This window comes from Panthera tigris, chromosome B2 (genome assembly GCF_018350195.1).
Source record: "Panthera tigris isolate Pti1 chromosome B2, P.tigris_Pti1_mat1.1, whole genome shotgun sequence".
Lineage (NCBI taxonomy): Eukaryota > Metazoa > Chordata > Mammalia > Carnivora > Felidae > Panthera > Panthera tigris.
In genome coordinates, this window is record NC_056664.1 from 73,170,783 (window position 1) to 73,191,729 (window position 20,947).

At 36.6% G+C, this 20,947-nt stretch overlaps 1 long non-coding RNA gene across 4 annotated transcripts in view; it reads left to right on the plus strand.

Annotated features, from left to right (window-relative positions):
* The window catches only part of LOC102962755, a 260,546-nt gene that overhangs the window by 160,914 nt on the left and 78,685 nt on the right, over positions 1-20,947 (plus strand). The gene's annotated exons all lie outside the window — the stretch shown is intronic.

Sequence of the window (20,947 nt, forward strand, 5' to 3'; positions counted from 1 at the left end):
TCAGCTCACCCACCCCTCTCTCTGCAGTATAGCAACTGCACAGGCAGTCCCTGAGGGGTCAAATCTCTGCCAGAAAAGGAGCTCTCAAGGTCCAGAAGGGTGTTTCTGAAAGTGGTAAACTTACAGGCCTAGAATCTTAATTGAGGTTTCCTCCTGGGCCCCAGTAGTATCAATATATAAATAACCAATTTAGGCATTGAAATGCTGATGGCCTTATAAAAAGTTGAAAATGATACATACATTTGTAAGTGTAATCTCCACTAGATGCTTCTAGTTTACACTCACCAAAATGCCTGGCTGCAATCCCAATAATAACTGCATGGGAAAACAAAGCCCAAATTGATTCTTGACCTTGGAGTAGCATAAGGAAGGTACCCTGACTGTGTCAGCATCAGTCTCATGAAAATAACTGTGGGAATGTAGAGAGGGGAAAAAAAAAAAAAAAAAAAAAAAAAAAAGTGGGCAGAGTGATGAAGATAAGATTAAGTACATGTAACCAGCATCTACCTTGAGTCAGTATATCACAACTGTTTTTCATTAATAGCATTTTCTAGTCAGATGTTACCCTCAGGGTAAAATGGGAAGATCAACAATGTGTGTAGATGAAGTTAAGCACCACTGAGTGAGGGCACTTCAGCACTCTGAGTACGTGCTGTCTCTTCCTCTTCTAACTACTTCTCTTGATAGATGATAGATAGATAGATAGATAGATAGATAGATAGATAGATAGATAGATAGATAGATAATAAATAGCAAAAAGTAGGTAGGTAGGTAGATAATAGATATATAGATGATAGATGGGCAGCTGGGTAAGTAGATGTTAAATATAGATAGATACATAAGATTTTGTGATATCACACTTTTACACAACTTCTTTGGTCACTATTAAAATGCATATTCATTGAAAAATAACATATTCTGTCAGACATTGATGCTCTCTAGGACTAGAAGTGAAAATGCAGTATCACTGCACTCCAAAGCTTGACTTGAAAGATTGTGAAAGGAAATGAGAATCTTTTTAAACCAATGAACATGATATTGGCCACATTGTAGGTGCTCAGTGACAGCTAGTTTCCTCTTTCCACATCCTTACCTCTTGTACTTGCTTCTCCCCTAAATAAGGTAAAGGAATCACATTGCTGGAGTCATGCTCATTTTCCAACTAGGTGGTACGGTCTTGGGGATTATGACAAGGACAAACTCCTCATGTGCCTCTATTCTTTAGAATAACATATTATCCTGCCACCTGTACTACCCTCTCCTCTTGATAGGTCCTCAAAATAAAGTTGATTATCTCTGTTTCTTCTTCTTATTCCAGAGGAAAGGAGATTTCAAGTTTTAGTTTCTTTTCCATTTAACTCAATTTCATCAAATTCAACTCAAAAATATTTTGTGTCTTTTAAATACTATATGCTATGCTGGGCATAGCTACCTGAGGTTACAAAATGTACAGACATGGAGTTCCTGGACACCTAATAATTCTGAGAGACTCAAGCCAATCTAAGTATGGTTGGGGGGCTTCTCATATATGGGTTTCACCACTCTCCTCACTTTTAACCTGAGGTTAAGGGGAGTGCTGTGAATCACCCTTCACTCATAGACATTACAGAGTCCTGCACATGTACAGCACGCTTTTTTCATTTTATCACAATTCTATATTTGAATGAAACAGCAACATTGCTGCCTTTGGAGCCCAGATTAACCTAATTTGTTAATAAGGCCATGACTAAGTTTATCTGATATCCAGGATTTGGCAATGGAGACATTAAAAGGTGTGTGCTTCTTTTCCTGTAAGTATAGGGTGTGGCTAAAGCAATAAAACTGCTTTATTTCCAACTTTGACAAATTGGTTCATGTCTACAAAATTACCAGCTCAAGGAAAATTCTTGCCATTCAGGCATTTTCCACTTATCCCTAACATGTTTTGATCAATCCTTCACTATACCTCTCTCCTTTCTAAATGGCTTAAAACAATGACAGTGTGATTAGGAGAGAGATGCAAGACATGTTACCTATGGTAGTTCCAGAGCTTTCAAAACTATAAAGGATGTGTATATCTAAATCCAATCTTCAGAGAAGGTAAGAGGTGATCGGTGCACAAGCAGGTGGACTTGATCTTCATGTGATCACAAGCTTCTCTCACATCACCTTAGGTTCTTAGCCTCTCCTTCTTGCAGAGCATTTTTTGAGGAAGTCGATACAACACTGATGTCCTGTCTCCAGAGTGGCAGACAAATCTGTGCCTCTTAAGGGAAAATTACCTTATTAAGTCAAAGATTTTAACTCCTAATACCTAACACTTACTGAATCTGTACCATGTTTCTGGCACCATGCTCAGCACTTTACATGAATTATCTTAGAGAGGATAGATAATATTACTCTGTCTACTTTATAGATGATAAAACTAGGGTTTAGAAAGTCACTGAAGCAATACTAACAGTAAAAGGCAGAGCAGGGATCTGACCAGGCCTCACTAAACCGAGCCATACTCTTAATTGCTATGCTGGATTTCCATGGGAAGAAGAAACTCTAAAGTCAGAATAGCCTGGCCACTCTGTTCCCATGTGCAACCAATCTCTCTTCTCTTGCCATAAGCCAGATTTTATTGATCAAGCAGAATATAATGTACTCACATCCTTACACATACACTTTTCACACATAGAGTCTTCATGAATATATACAGAAAGTAGAGATATTTACTAACAGCCTTATCTTTGAAAAATAATGAACATCAGTCTACAGGGATAGTGAAATGATAAGATGATTATCAGTTTCTGGTAATTTGAAGAATTCTGGTAAATCTTTTTTCCCTTCACAGAATATTCCACATACTGTTGGATGTTGGAAAGCATATTGTATGAGGTTCTTTCTTTTGGTGAACATTGCCCATTTTGTGATATCCCTCCTATAAAATGCAAATATTACTGGAAGAGTAAGATATTAAGTCATGAACAACTTTGCATAAATAATTTTATTATAACCATCATTTCCTATGATCCAGAGAAGATATTAAGGGTGCCTGAATGCAAAGTGGGCCTCAGGAGGAAAAAAAAAGACAGAGAGACAAAAAATATAGTAGGTATGTAGGATCTGTCTCGGAACCAGTGAACAAGTTGGCAGATTAACCAACACATGGTGGTGATGGTATATCTTTTATTTTAGGGGGAGCTAGATGTTTCTGTTTCCTAACACAGCAGTAACTTTCTTAATGTGATTTTGATATCTAAGTTATTTCCAAATGTTGTTTGTGACCTCTGGGCATTCTCAGCATTCTCAGCATTCTCTGATTCTATGCCTAGTGATTACCCTTATTATAAAACACTCCAGGATATTTTCCAAAATTTTGTAGTGAATAAAAAAGATAGACCTGGGATCCCACTTCTGGGAAGATGGAGTAGACATGTCTTTCTCTATTCTTCCCACTAAGTATAACTAAAAGCCATTGATATATATAAAGCAAACATAAATAGACTTTGAAAGATAGAAGAAGGCAGTCTGCCTATGGAAATCAAGATCCAAGGAACAAGACAGCAGTAAGTTATCTGGATTTTCTTTGTTTTATATATCCCAGACTAAAAGCTGAAAAAGTCAGAAACCCAGAAATACTAATGAGTAAGGATAAAAAAAAAAAGTCCACAGCAAGGAAATAGAAGGTAAAAGAAAATGTAAATTTTAGAAATTAAAAATATAACAACTGAAATAGAAAGCTCGGGAGATGGGCCTAGGAGCAAAATAGAGGGGACAGAGGAAAGAACCAATGAACCATATGACAGAACAATAGAAATTAGCCAGTATGAAAAAAGGAGGAAGAAAGAAAGAAAGAAAGAAAGAAAGAAAGAAAGAAAGGGGCCAATATGAATAACCAGCCCAGAGAAAATTCACTGAAAAGAAGGAGGAAGAGGAGGAGGAGGAGGAGGAGGAGGAGGAGGAGGAGGAGGAGGAGGAGAAGAAGAAGAATGAGAAGAAAAAGAAAATACTTGAGGGCCTGTGAAACTATAACAAAATACTAACATTTTTGTCATTAAAGGGGAAGAGAAAGAGAGTGGTGCTGAAAACATACTTGAAGTAATAATGGTTGACAATCTTCCAAACTTGATAAGAGACATAAAGTAACATATTCAAGAAGCTTGGCAAACTATAAATAGAATAAAGCCAAAGAGATCCACTCCGAGATACATCATAGTTAACTTGAAATGACACATTTTAAAAGTGCTGAAAGAAAATATCAACCCTGAATCCTATACCCAAGAAAAATATCCTTCAGGAATGAAGGAGAAATCAAAACATTCTCAGATGAAGGAAAACAGAAAGTTTGTTATCAGCAGACCTACCCTAAAAGTATAGCTAAGTAAAGTTGTCTGAGAAGAAAGGAAATAAAAAGAATCTTGGAACATCAAGGAGGATGAAACTGTACAACAAGCAGAAACATGGGTTTCAAAATACACCTTTATTCTCCTTTGGAGTTCTCTAAATTAGTTTGATGGCTGAAGCAAAAGTTTTCACACTGTATTTTGCACTTCTAAATGAATGTAAAGGAAACATGTAAGACAATTATATTATAAATGTGATAGTATAAAGGGATGTAATGGGAGATAGGGTTTCTATACTTCACCCAAACTGGTAAAATGACATCAGTAAACCATGATGTTATGCATATATAATAGAATATCTAATCATATGAAAAGCTTTTTTTAAAGTTACAGGAAGAGATACATTAAAAATACTGTAGAGAAATAAAAAATGGAATTCTAAAAAATATTCAAGTAACCTTCAGGAAGGTAGGGAACAAAAACACAGAAATGAAAAACCAAGAAAACAAACCAAAAACAAAAAGTAAAATGGCAGACTTAGGTCCTAACTTATCAATAATTGTATTAAATATAAATATACCAATTAAAAGACTGAAGAAACCAAATTCATAATTTAAAACTCCCCAAGAAAGAAATCCCCACACCTGGATGTTTTTACTGGAGAATTTTACCAACTGTATAAGTAAGAAGTAAAGCCAATTCTACAAAATCTCTTGCAGAAAATAGAAGAGAAGGGAACACTTCCCAACTCATTTTACAAAACTAATGTTACCTTGATGCCAAAAACCATGTAAAAACATTACAAAAAGAGAAAACAACAATATATTCTACCACATTAAGAGGCCAAAAAGAAAAATCACATCATATCAATTGATACAGCAAATTAGACAAAATTTAAAACTTATTCATGTTAAAAACTCTTATAAAAATAGAAATAGAGAAGAGTTTCCTTAGCTTGATAAAAAGCATCTAAGAAAACCCTGTAGCTAATATTATACTTAATGGTTAAAGATTAAATAGTTTCCCCCTAATATCAGGAACAAGGCAAGGATGTCCCCTCTTATTACTCTTATTCAACATAGTGCTTGAAGTTCTAGTCAATACAATAAGGCAAAAAGAGGAAATTAAAAGCATACATTTCAGGAATGAAGAAATAAAACTGTCCCTATTTGCAGATGACATCATGATCTACATAGAAAATTTCAAGTAATCTACAAAAAGATTGCAAGACCTACTGAGTCCACCCAGGTCACAGGATATAAAGCAAATATACAAAAGTCTATTTTATTTCTATACTGGCAGAAAGCACACAGACACCTAAATTAAAAACACAGTAAAATTTACAATTGCTCAAAATATGATATACTCAGGTATAAATCTAGCAATACATGTATAGGATTTATACTGAAAACTACACAATGCTGATGAAAGAAATCAAAGGTTTAAATAAATAGGGAGACATACTATAATTAAGACATAATTAAAATGTTAATTCTTCCCAAAATTGATATGTAAGCTTAATATCATTTTTAGCAAAATCCTAAAAACAATATTTGTAGATATAAGCAAAAGTATTCTAAAATTTGTGTCATAAAAATTTTTCAAAATAAAAAAGAATAAAGTGAGAGGAGCCAACCTACCTGATTTCAAGACTTATTACATAGTAAACACAGAAATAAACCCACACAAATATGGCAAATCGATTTTTGACAAAGCTACAAAAACAATTCAATGGAGGAAAGATAGTTTTCCTAACAAATGGTATTAAAGCAATTGAACATCCATAGGCAGAAAGAGAGAGAAAAAGGAGGAGGAGGAGAAGAGGAGGAAGAAGAGGAGGAGGACAAGGAAAAGGAAGGGGGAAAGCAGGATGAGGGAAAGGAGGAGGAAGGGGAGGAGGGAAAGGAAAAGAAAGAACTTAGTCTTTTGTCTTATACCTTATACAAAAAATAAATAAATAAATAAAATGAGATCACAGGCTTAAATGTAAAACAGAAAACTGTAACATTTTTAGAAAAAAACATAGAAAATCTTTAAGATCTAAGGCTAGGCAGAGTTCTTAGACTTGACACCACACACACAATCTATAAAAAGAAGCTGCTAAACTGTACTTCATCAAAATTAAAAACTTTTAGTCCATACAAGACTCTGTTAAGAGGATGAAAAGACAAAGCTACAGACTGGGAGGAAGTATGTGCAAACCACATACCTGACAAAGGACTGATATCTAGAATATATAAAAACTCTCCAAACACAGCAACAACAACATTAAAATCCTGTTAGAAAACAGACAAAAGACATGAAAAGGTATTTTATGGAGGGGAATACACAAATGGCAAATAATAAGTACAAGAAAAATGTTCAGTATCATCAACCATTTGGGCAATACAATTTGAAACTATAATAAGACATCACTATGTATCTATGAGAATGGCTCAAATAAAAAAAAATAGGATAAAGAATGCTGGCAAGGATGAAGAGGAACTGGATCTCTTGTCTATTGCTGTTGGGAATGTAAAATGCTACAGCCACTCTGCAAAAACAGTTTGGAGGTTTTTAAAAGTAAACATGCAACGATCATGTGGCCCAGCAACTATACTGCTGGATACATTTTTCCCCAGAGAAAAAAAGACACATTTATATAAAAACCTGAACACAAACTGAACACAAATTTTTGTAGCAGCTTTGTTCACAACAGACTCAAACTGGAAACAACCCAGATGTTCAAAAAGTGAATGGCTAAACGAACTGTGGTATATCCATACCATGAAATACCTAGCAATAAAACAAACTATAGCTATATAGAATGATTTGGATGAATCTCCAGAAAACTATGCTATGTGGAAAAAGCCAGTCAGAAAAAATAATATACTACATGACAACATTTTTATAACATTCTTGAAATGACAAATTATGGAAATGGAAGACAGATTAGTGGTTCCAGGGGTTAAGGAAGGGATGGGGGCAGTGAGATGTAGATGTGGCTGTAAAGGGCAATATGAGAAATCTTGTGGTAATGGAATGTTTTATTTTATTTTTTACTTTTTGTAATGTTTCATATCTTGACCGTATCAATGTCAACATCCTGGTTGTGATATTGTACTCTAGTTCTGCAACTTACCATTGGGGGAAACTGGGAAATGGGTCTATGAATATCTATGTATTATTTCTTACAATTACATGTGAATCTACAGTTTTCTCAAAACAACCCCCCCCAAAAAAACTAATCAAAAATATAATACCCTGAAGCCTCCAAAATATAATATACACAGGTTATTTGAAAAATATACATTTTGAGATATACCGATATGCTATTTGGTATCTTCTACCAGATGTTTAGAAACTGAAAATTTTAATCACAGAGATTAAATAATTTATGTTAATTTAAAAAAAGAGAGAAAGAGAGATGGGGGGGGGCATCTGTGTGGCTCAGTGAGTTAAACATCTCACTCTTGATTTCTGCTCAGGTTACAATCTCAAGGTTTCTGATTTTGAGCCCTTTGTAGAGCTCTGCACTGTCAGTGCCTGCTCGAGATTCTCTCTCTCACCCTCTCTCTCTGTCTCTCAAAATAAATACATAAACTTACTTAAATGAGAGAGAGAGACCTGGAAGAGGAATGGCAAACATTATTGAACTCAGAGATATTCTTGATGCAGAAGAGGATTATAGTGAAAAAGCAATTTCTGTCATGGGCCTTGGGGGTGGGGAGGTCTGTAGTCTTTGGGCCATGTAAATTGCCTTCCCTGATGTGGAGTTTGGAGTTTTAAGCTAAAGGTTTATTAGTAGAATCTCTGACAGCTCGGGAGCTCCAAAGACTAGAACTTTCCAAAACAGCAGTCATTTTAGCATCACTCAAAACCTAGAGTTTAAAAGTGTCTAAATCCCCTGGGCTGTCACTCTGGCTGTGCCTAGTAAAATCCCTGAGCTACAGAGTTGGCTGTATAGCTGATGTTCCACAGTGATCATTTGCTGGCCCACAAATACATTATGCAGTTCATTGCTCAGGAAAATTTTCTCTTTGTTTGAGTTACAGGGATTAACAGCATTACAGTTTAATCCTTTTGATGCATCCAGGCCATTTTGAAATTGAATGTTTTTCTATTAACTCTCCTACGGGGAACCAATTCAATGCCACTGTAACAACAGAGCCCAACCATCCTGATTAATTACAGAATTTCTGCCCTTCTTCCTCCATGAGTCTATCTAAAATGTTTAATAACAAAAGCACTTAAGTAATTCTATGGGCTTAATCAATATTTCATATAATTTGGAATAAGAAACCTCAAAGTCTTTCAATAAAAATAGTAGGGGAGAGAGATAAGGGCTAGTAGACTGAAGAAACCAGCATTTAAGAATTCATATGCATTAAAGGCTCAAGCCATGTCAACTTGCAAACTCACCCAAAATGAATCCATGTTAGAAAATCAGCATACACTTGGTTAATTACAATTGTTGAAGTGAAGAACATGAGTTAATAAATTAAATTATACATTCAATTCAGAAGCTGTAATGCTGCTGTCAGATTTATAGCTTTCAATTTATAAAGACCAAGGCATAATAAACTGTTAGGGAGGGAGATTGTCTGCTCATCAGATCTGCATTCAGAAAGATGGGTTAGACTGAACATTCTCCATATGGGGACCACAAGATGAATAAAGAATTCGACTTTGCTTTTCCTTTGTCGGCAGTGCCTGTGGAAAGAACTGTATCAGAAGGACATGCCTGATGTAGAAAAATGAATATAATACTTCACTTTCTACACTACAGAAAATGGAAGAAATCGTAGGGGAAATTTTAAGCATTTCAAACACAGGCTAGCATATGTCAAAAAATAAATTTGCCCAGTGAATAATAAAAGAAAAAGCGATGACTTCAAAAGATTTAGCATCATAGGAAGACCACAGCATGGAATGTGTTTCTGTGCTTCAAAATCAAAATTTGTACCAACTTAAAATTCACAATCACTTCAACATTATTTCTCACTGGCAAACTATTTGGCAAAACATCTCATACATCGACAAGGATAAGCTCTATACATGACTATTATGGTATTATCTTACTTTCTTGAAAAGATAGGATTCATTTTCGGAGCCCTACTTATAGGCATATGCTAAAGAACAACAGCTATGCTGGGGAATCATTCATAGCTGCTTAAAGACAAAGCACTATGTTGAACACATCATGAAATTATTATATGGTGTGCATACACAGAGTCCTCAGAAATGAATTTAGCCAGTTTCATGAGTGAAGTGAAATACACCTCTTTGAAATTTGAAAGATGAAGTTTAAGAGGCGTTATTTGTCAATCTCATAAGAAAATCATCATCTGCTTTTTCCCTAAATATTTTCCTGAAGTTGCACTCTTTCCTCAAGATCATGTGTGCATTCAAATATTATAAAATTCATTTCTTTACTTAGAAAATTTGATTCATTTGGGACACCACAGACTATCCATAGAGTTTCCATTTTTATTCTCTAATAAGTATTTTCTTTCCCTTTTCCTTTTGTGTTTTCTGTTTACTTTATGTAATTTAAATGTCATCATTTTACCAGTATTATTGGGCTTCTATATTTGCATAAGGCATTATGCTAGATGCTGGAAAAGATATCCTCCCATTCAGTAGGTTGCTTTTTTGTTTTGTTGATGATTTTCTTCGCTGTGCAAAAGCTTTTACCAAATAGGTGTAGTCACTATAGTTTATTTTTGCTTCTGTTTCCCTTGCTTCAGGAGGCCAATCTAGAAAAATATTGTTATGGCCTATGTCAGAGAAGTCATTACCTATGTTCTATTCTAGGATTTTTATGGTTTCAGTTCTCACATTTATTTTTTCCCCCCGCCCCTCCAAGTTTTTATTTAAATTTCAACTAGTTAACATACAATGCAGTATTAGTTTCAGGGGTAGAGATTAGTCATTCATCACTTACATACAATACCTGGTGCCCATCACAAGTGCCCTCCTTAATACCTATTACCTGTTTAACCCATACCCCCCCACACTCTGATATGCAGCATATCTTTTTTCCATTGAGTATACTTTCCTGCTTTGTCAAAGGTTAATTTCCCATATAGTTGTGGATTCATTTCTGGGTTTTCTTTCCTGTTCCATTGAGCTATGTGTCTGTTTTTGCACCAGTACCATACTGTCTTGATCACTACAGCTTTGTAATATAACTTGAAGTCCAGAATTGTAATGCCTCCAGCTTTTTCTTTTTCGGGATTGCTTTGGCTATTTGGGGTCTTTTGTGGTTTCATACAAATTTTAAGATTGTTCTGTGAAAAATATTGGTGGTATTTTGATAGGGATTACATTAAATGGGTAGATTGTTTTGGGTACTATTTGGGTACAAATATTTTAACAATATTTGTTCTTCCAATCCATGAGCATGAAATGTCTTTCCATTTCTTTGTGTCATCTTCAATTTATTTCATAAGTTGTTCTATAGTTTTCAATGTACAGATTTTTTACCTCTTTAGTTAAGTTTATTCCTAGGCATCTTACAGTTTTTAGCGTAATTGTAAATGGGTTCAATTCCTTGACTTCTCTTTCTACTGCTTCATTATTGATGTATAGAAATCGAACAAATTTCCTTTTTTTTTTTTGTAATTTTTTAACATTTATTTTTGAGAGAGAGAGAGTGCAAGTGGGGAAGGGGCAGAGGAGGGGTGGACAGAAGATCAGAAGTGGGCTTTATACTGACAGGCTGACAGCAGCAAGCCAATGCGAGGCTCTAACTCACAAACTGCAAGATAATGACCTGAGCCAAAGTCAGATGCTCAACCCACTGAGCCATCCAGGAACTCCACTAACAGATTTCTGTACATTGATTTTTATATCCTGTGATTTTACTGAATTCGTGTATCAGTTCTAGCTGTTTTTTGGTAGAATCTTTTGGGTTTTCTCTGTAGAGTATCATGTCTGCATATCACCATCTGCAGATATAGTAAAAGTTTGACTTCTTTCTTGACTATTTGGATGCCTTTTATTTCTTTCTGTTGTCTGATTGCTGAGGCTAGGGTGTCCAGTAATGTTAAATAACAGTGTTGAAAGTGGGCATCCATATCTTACTCCTTCCATGTCTCAAATTTAATTCTTTAATCCATTTTGAGTTTATTTTTGTGTATGGTGTAAGAAAGTGGTCCAGTTTCATTCTTTTTCATGTAGCTGTCCAGTTTTCCCAGAACCATTTATTGAAGAGACTGTCTTTCTCCCTTTGTATATTCTTGTCTCCTCTTTAATAGGTTAATTGACCATATATGTGTGGGTTTATCTGTGTGTCTATTTCTGTGCCAGTACCATACTGTGGAGAACAAGGAACTCTCATACATGGTTTGTGAGAATATAAATTGGTACAGTCACTGTGGAAATCAGTATGGAGTTTTCTCAAAAAAATAAAAATAGAAATGCCATATAATCAATAATTCCCTTACTGGGTATTTACCCCCCCCCCCAAAAAAAACCAAAAATACTAATTTGAAAAGATACAGATAGTCATTTGTTTATTGCCTCATTATTGTTAACAGCCAAGATATGGAAGCAAATTAAGTATCCACCTGTAGGTGAATAAATAAAGAAGATGTGGTACACACACAAACACACAGACACACACACACTCACAAGAATATTACACAGTCTTAAAAAAGGATGAGATTATGCCACTTGCAACAACATGGATGGACCTAGAGGGTATTATAAGTGCAATAAGTCAGAATGAATAAGTCATGGGAATAAAAGGCATGGCATAGGGAATATAGTCAATGATATTGCAATAGCATTGTGTGGTGACAAATGGCAGCTATACTTGTGGTGAGCATAGCATAACATACAGAGAAGTTGAGTCACTATGTTGTACACTTGAAACTAATGTAACATTGTATTCAACTATACTCAAATTTAAAAATTATTTTTAAAAAATGCAGAGTCAGAGGCCCCTCACCAGTCCTGTTGAATTAGAAGCTGCATTTTAAAACAACTCCCAGTTACAGTAATAAGATTGGGCAAAGGTTTGATATTGAATGTGAATTGAGTTGCTAAAAATCAGCCTCAGAGCTCCACACAGTAGCATTGGCAGAGCAATCTTGGAAGAATTGCTCTATAGTCATTTTCTAGTGCTATATTTAGATTTTGAATCTTACCTGGTCTGAAGATAACTGAGCAATTGGATTGATAGGAATCCATTTAAAATAAATAATTTAAAGACCTTAAGAAACCTCTCAAATTAAAAGATGTCCCAGTTCTGCTTGTAATTTTGTGTTATCAGATTTTTAAATGTAATTCAGAATTTTCCTGACATCACTAGCTTACAAGTAACAATAAGGTCAGATTTACTTTAATACTCAAATTACATAGATTTCTAGCTCCCTAGTGATTAGAGGAGCAATAGCAATAAAGTTATCCAGTAACCCAGCCTCTAACACATTACTTAAAAAAAATTTATTGTTGTAAAATATAGGTAACATTAAATTTACCACTGTAACCAGTTTTTAAGAATACAGTTCAGTGGCATTAAGTACATTCACATTGTTGTGAAATCATCACCACGATCTATTTCCAGAACTTTTTCCTCACTCCAAATAGAACTTCCATATAGTAGTTAATAACAGTAGTTATTAAATGGTAGTTCCCTCTTGCCTCTTCCCCCAGTCCCTGGCAACCACCATTCTGCTTTCTGTCTCTATGAATTTGACTGTACTAAGTACCTCATGTAAGTGGACTCATGGAGTGTTTGTCCTTTTGTGACTGGCTCATTGTACTTAGTATAATGTCTTCAAGATTCATCCATGTTGTAGCATGTATCAAAATTCCATTCCTTTTTAGGGCTGAATAATATTCTGTTATCTGTATAGGACACTTTTTGTTTATCCACTCATCTATTAATAGATAATGTGGGCTGTGTCCACCTTTTGAGTATCATGAGTAATACTGCTACTACAGCTTACTATTTTATTTTACTGAGTATAAAACTATTGAAAGCTACCTTTATCCTGCTGTTAAGCTGAGCAAGTTAGGCACATTTCATGGAAGCTGTCACCACAAACATAATGGAGCCCTTGAGGGAAATACATCCCATTCCACTCAATTGTTGCTAAAGTTCATCATGACTGCCAAAACCGAGACATTCCACTGCAAGTTCTAGCTACCACTGCTCTGATATTTCTTCCAAATACAGAATTTCTAGTGGGAAGGAGAAGACACCTTCCTCCAGCATTAAACTTATACTCAAAACTGATGGGTGCCATGTGTACAGTACTGTCAGCCATTTCTTGTCATTCAGAGTCAGGCAATTCCCCCAAAGCACTCCTTGGGTAGGTTAGAGGTTATCCCAGTGCCAGTCAGAATATTCCAGAATCAGTTCTCCATACCAACAACCCATGGCCTAGGGTGCAATGTAATAACCCAATATGTATCCCTTTCCTTCAGTTTCCCTGGACTATATCTTGATAACTTTAATTTCCGAGAATCTCATTAGTCTTGCCATCTCACCTCCATGAAGATTACTGCCTGTCCCTTGGATGTGTTTTTAAAACTTTGAATCACAAAGTGAAAGAACTGAGATCTGAAGTGTTTTCATTCCATGACCCCTCTTTGTTGCAAACTCTTTTTGGGAATGTGTACCTTATTAAAACCTCCAAGATCTATAAACCACTGGGTTTCATGGAGGGGCATGAGGACTCCATCCTTCTACAAAACTGGAGCCAGCCTTGGCTCAGTAAAGAAGTCCCATTGTATTCTCTTCAGAACAGAAGAGAATCTCTATGAAACTAAAAGATGCCATAAAAAATGGCTCTTCCCAGACCAAGGGAGTCCACCCAAAGGAGAACGGACAGCTCGTCTTCAAGACAAATGTTCTAGTGGTGTATATATGCTATCATGTGACACAGACGTGATGGTTTGTAGAGACTGATCTCTCCAGTTCTGCAAGGAACATATAAACTTTTGGTGCCTGCATGCCTTGAGGCACCCTGATGGACCAGTACACAGATTGCAGTGTCTGGAGCAAGTGTGCAGGAGGAGGTAGTGTGTCTGACAGAGGAGAGTGGCACTGGTGTGACTCAGAGTGGTTTCAAAGCCTGTACAGGTACTGGTGCTCACAAAGATGCTGATGCCAACTGATGGTAGCATCATGTTTAGAAAAAGCAGACTGTGGGTAGCAATTTCATACAGCTTTGCTAGTCATGGCCTTTGCTAAAAGGGACTGGAACTGAAGAGCAAAAAATGGCACATGCTATGGTGTGTCATAGGGTCTGTGCCTGAGTACGTGTGACACTCCTGGGGACGCTGTCAATGAGGGTGAGATGAAATTCTGACTCATACTATCAAAGGGCTCCCATTACTTTTAGCCTGGATTTCCTTGGACTTAGGAGGCACATGGCTCCTTGAATTAGGCACATATAGGCAAATTTGAGTGTTTCTTTAAGATAACCAGATGATCAAGTTTTCATATCTTGTTACCTCATTTCCTAGACAGGATTTTTTTTTTTTTTTACCATACTATTTGTTTCTAATAGTGTCTTTTATGTTTCTAAGAATGAGGAACATGTAACAATTTACTGCTTTTAAACCTTTACCATCCTTTTAATGTAGAGTAGGGGTCACAACTTCAAGGACAATAGGGTGATCAAACAGATAAATAGGTGTGAATGAGTGACATGCTGATTACAAGACAATAGGGAATGGCTGGAGAAAATTGCAGTCCCTTTCCAAAAGCATGCTACTTCATTGGAAAAACAACAACAACAAAACAAAACAAAACCCCAAACAAAAAACTCTGCTAGGCCTAACAAAAGCTGTCTAGTGGCCATATTAAGCCAAGAGGCCATGAGCATCATCACCCTATCTTCATTTTTCTTTTTTTTTTAATTTTTTTAACGTTTATTTATTTTTCAGACAGAGAGAGACACAGCATGAATGGGGGAGGGGCAGAGAGAGAGGGAAACAGAATCTGAAGCAGGCTCCAGGCTCTGAGCCATCAGCCCAGAGCCCGATGCGGGTCTCGAACCCGCGGACCGCGAGATCGTGACCTGAGCCAAAGTCGGACGCTCAACCGACTGAGCCACCCAGGCGCCCCTCTTCATTTTTCTAACCCTCACCACATAAAAGTTGATCTCACTGCAACACTGCTGGGATCAATGATCTCTTTTCATGATTAACATGAAGAAACCAACAGAAGCATGTCATAATATTGCTCCAATTCTCCTAGAAGCTGATCAAAAGCAGGGACCCTACCCTACTGTTTCATCTTTGTATTCTGTGTATCTATTCAATTTACAAATACTAGACATCATGATCTCATGGAGAAACCATATCAGATAAATAGGAGTGATAATACCTAACAACCATTGAGTACTCATTTCTTGCTAGGCATTGTGCTAAGAGTGCTCCATATGCTCTCTCATTTGCTCTTCCAACCAACTTATTACATAAGTACTATCATCATCCCAAATTTACAGATGAAGAGATTAAGGCTAGAGTAAAAAAAAATGGTAAAGCAGAGATTCCATGATTCCAAAGTCCATAATTTTAACCAAAATGTAAATACTTATGATACAGCATGCATGTGAGTCAGCAGTTCAAGGATTGTGCAATCAGGTGGAGCAAAGATATTGAATGTAGGTAAAATTTAACAGAGAATTATTGCTTGCAAAAATAGGCCTTCGATACATTATACGGAGAGTAAGAGCAGTGAGTCCAGGAGAGTTTGGATGGGAGTTTGGTGGTGGGAGGGAGACATCAGTGGGGTAAAGGTGAAGTGGGGTCTGACCAGGTGTATATGGAGATAGCCTTGAAACCCAGCTTCTCTTTTACCATAATTTCTCTCTCTCTCCCTCCCTCCTCTTTCACCTTTCATCTGTCCACTTATGTAACTTCCAACTAAGAAAAACTAAACTAAAACTTTGAAAAAATACTCTATTTCGCATATTTGAAGCACATTTGATTTTCCTGTCCACCTCCCAACCCACCTCTGGGGATCTGGCCTCTATCAAGTTAGGAAAACAGAAAAATGTAAACTTTAGTAATGTAAAGAAAAGGACAGGGGTGCCTGGGTGGCTCAGTCGGTTGAGCGTCCGACTTCGGCTCAGGTCACATTCTCGCGGTCCGTGAGTTCAAGCCCCGCGTCGGGCTCTGGGCTGATGGCTCAGAGCCTGGAGCCTGCTTCCGATTCTGTGTCTCCCTCTCTCTCTGCCCCTCCCCCATTCATGCTCTGTCTCTCTCTGTCTCAAAAATAAATAAACGTTAAAAAAAAAAATTTAGAAAAGGACAGAGACTTTCCCCTTCATAGCACACCAGCTATGCTCTAGGCAGTGAATTTGATTGTATTGTGGTTGTTTCCCTTTGAGGGAAGAGCTGGAAGAGATCAGAGAGGATGAACCCCCAACTCCCACAGGAACCTGAAAGGCAGAGCAAAGTGCTGCTCTTCCCTGTCTCTGTACTCTCTTTGTGGGGGTGATTTCTAGCACTAATGTTTCTGGCAATGAATACAATTTTCCTACACTACTTAATGTCACTTTGTGATGGTCAACTTTATATGTCAATTTGTCTTGGTTACAGCACTCATGTATTTGGTAAAACATTATTGTAGATGTTTCTGTGAATATATTTTTATATGAAATTTACATTTAAATCAGTGGACTTTGAGTAAGGCCTCCATAATGAGGTGGGCCTTATCCAATCAGTTGGAGGCCTTAGTAGAAAAAGACTGATCTCCATGGAAGAAAGGGTAATTCTACCAGCAGACTACCTCTGGGCTCAAACTGTAACTCTTCCCTGGGTCTCCAGCCTGCCAGTCTACCTTTTAGATTTTAGACTTTTTAAGCTTCTTTAATCGTGTAAGCCAACTTCTTAAAATAAATCTCTCTCTATCTCTGTATCTCTTTCTCTTTTTAGATAGAAGATGATAGACGATAGATAGATAGATAGATAGATAGATAGATAGATAGATAGATAGATACAGGTGTGTATTAGTCAAATTTCTCCACAGAAATAGAACAAGATGTGTGTGTGTGTGTGTGTGTGTGTGTGTGTGTGTGTGTGTGAATAAGATGTGTATGTATATGTATGTCTGTATATGTATGTACATATACACACATACATTTCTCTGTGGAGAAACTTGACTAATACCTTATTTTATCAGTTCTAAGATATACTTGTTTATGTGTTTTAACATATGAAGTCATAAGGTATCTTAAATTTGATATTATTTTAAATGAAATATGGTTTTTCTTAGTATTTGAGAGAGTATTCAACATCCTCTCAACTAGAATATGTAGACCAGTAGATTGCTTTATTGAGCCAGCTGATTACAGTACAACCACTGTCTATGATATGTGTAGTTATGCAGTAACTTCTTTCCAAGGATCTAGCAACTCTGTGAAGTTTTAAATAATTATTTTCCATAATCCTATCATTCAACTTCCATCTGTAAACTCTAACAATAATTTTTTTCTAAAAGATGAACGTTGTGAATGTAATGAAGGCTGTAGAATCTTAAGGGAATGTTTTGGGAAGGGACCATAGAAAGCAGTAATATATTTCTCTCAAGTAAGCCTCACCACACTTCAGTCCCACTCTCTTTTCAGCACAGGTTTCTAGCACTTTAGCCACATTATTCTGCTGCAAATGGTAGCATTTTTTTTTCTTCCTAGGTAAATTTTCAGAAGAACTGGATAATTGGACAATAGTACAGCACCTTTTGACATTCTAGGTCCTTACACAAAGCTAAGAGCTCCTTGAAGGTAGGAATAGGTCTTAGGTGTGTGTGTATCTCTAGTACTTAGCATGTGTACATGGTATACACGGACATTTGTCATTACGTGCATGTCACTGGGGGCCCCTGGGTGGCTCAGTAGGTTGAGCGTCCGACTTTGGCTCAGGTCATGATCTCATGGTTCGTGAGTTCAAGCCCCAGGTCAGACTCTGTGCTGACAGCACTGAGGCTGGAGCCTGCTTTGGATTCTCTGTCTCCCTCTCTCTCTGCCCCTCCCCCACTTGTGCTCTGTCTCTCTCTCTCAAAGATACATAAACATTTAAAAAATTTTAAAAATACATGCATGTCATTGAATATGTTGCCTACATTGTGAAGTGTTGGTGAATGTCCAGGCATCCAAGGGAGGTTGTCTCCTTTAGGTTGTGTAAACCTTGAAGGTAGCTTAGTCAAAATAGCAAAAGGTTTGGTGCCATCAAAACACTGATTTTAGTACTGGTTCTGCCACATACAGGCTGGGTGACTTTGGAACATTAGCTGACTTTTCTGAACTTCAAGCTTTTGCACTTGGAAAGGGAACATTATAATGTAGATGTTGAAGAGTTTTGTGAGGGTTAAAGTAATTTTTGAAAGAAACAGGCACTTCATACTCTCATAGAAGTGTGGTAGGTAGCTCTCATTGTTCCATCACCCCTTTCCTGCTGCCCCTATTATAGCACTAAGCACAGTACCTAGATAGCACTTGAAAGATATTCAGTCATGTTTGTTGAATGAATCACAAGTGTCTTGACAATAAACATACACTATGCTTGGCTTTTTATAAAAACATGCAATAAATTTTACAGCCTCACTCTTACAAATAAAAAGTAAAGAATTGTTCATGGTGTGATTGTCTTTTACCCCAAATTTTCAGTATTTTCAGCTGACGAGCCTTCAGCTCTACTGTATTACTCATGTTCTAATCTCTCTCTAATTTAAAAAATTTCATCTTAATTTCAATGAAAAACAACCAATCAACAAACAGAACTATAAATACTTTAAATCACAGAACTTACCTCAAGTTTATGATATTCCCAGGTTGAATTTTCACGTGAGGAACCAAAATGCTTATTTCTAGTTTTTAAGAAATAATCACAACACTGATATTTTAGTGTCAAAATGATTTCCTCTCTCTTTTCTTTCTTTCCTTCCTTTTTCTCCTGTCTTCTCCCCTACCCACCATCTGTTTTTTGGGAGTTCAATAAATGAATCATCCAACAGGCGAACGAACTCTGGATGACACAATACTTTAAGCCACATCTGAAATGAATTGAAAGTTTAAAAGGCCACATAACATCAATTGGTGTGCATGCTCTTCTCGCTGAAAGACAATCAGATGCCAGAAAGCCCTTTTGTAACACACTGTCCCAGGAACTATCAGTTCCAATATCCACATGTACATTCTTCATGGGAAATATTGGCAGCCATTTTGTACTTACTGTTGTACTTCATAATTCTTCAGATAAATGATTTACACATTATGGGAGCATTAAGTCAGAGAAGTGAAACTAATAGCTAGAGGAAAATGTCAAAACCAGGTTTCAGGTGGTAGTAGGAAGAGCAAAATCTAGACAGACTAGAGGCTGAGTGCAGACAGATGGAAGAAAGGTAGGAAGGAAAGAGGTATGGGTTGGTGGATGGATCTAGGGCCAGATTAATTCAAAAGCCCGAATCAAATTTCAACTCTAAGCTGTGGAAATTGAGCAGAAGCTTGGTTTTTTTTCCAATCTGTTTCCAAACAGAAACTTCATGTATTCAATGGAACCATTTAGCAAATACTCCATGTCAAATGTTTAAGACACTGGGGATATATCACTGAGCAAAACAGAAATCTATAAACTCAGAGATTTTGTTCCAGTAGGGAAAGATATAATAAACAATTAATGCAACCAATAAATAATGTAATTGAAAGAGACAGAGAAGTGCTATATAGAGGAAGAAAAAAATCAGAGTAAAGAGTAGTGTAAATGCTGGAGTACCAGGGTGGAAGTTTCAGTTTAAACGATGTAGTCTTTTTAAAATTTTTATAATGTTTATTTATTTTTGAGAGAGAGAGAGAGAGGAGTGTGAGCACATGAGGGGCAAAGAGAGAGGGAGACACAGAATCTGAAGCAAGCTCCAGGCTGTGAGCCATCAGCACAGAGCCCAGGGCAGGGCTCGAACCCACAAACTGCAATATCATGACCTGAGCTGAAGTTGGACACTTAACCAACTGAGCCACCCAGGCACCCCTAAATGATGTAGTTCTAACATGAGGATTACTTAAATATCAATTATTTAAATGATTGAAAATGGCAGAATCACAAAAGTAAAAAAAAAAATTGTAACATTACAAAAAGTGAGGAATTTTATGACATATTAAAAAAAACAAAAACACAATTTTCATCAAACTTAAATAAAATATATGCTGTGCATATAACACCAGAGAAGTCCTAAAAACATTTCAGAGATAATTACTTGTCTATATTCTTTTTTTTAAATAAAACACTGTACTATTAAAAAAAGAACACAGGTATGTGGATTTTACTTACTGACAAGGTTAAAGTCCTTTAAAAACAGTGTCATCTCATCATTGTCCATGTGACTGATACTATTATCCCTATTTTACAGGTGGGGACATTGAGGGCCAAAGAATGTTTATATGACTAAACGTAATGAGTCAGTGGTAAGGATTACGGAAAATGCATGTCCTAAGAAGCATGCAAATGACTTCATCTTATGTGGCTTTGGCTATATAAGTTACATTATCTCAGCAGTTTTGTGAACATGACTTTCTTCATGATTATTCCTCTTCCTGTCTGGTTGTCCCAAAGAGACCTGGCTATTGAGAAAAGCTCAGTGAGAGCCGAAGATGAGTGCAAATGCTTGAGAAATGCCATAGCAATATGCAGAAGGT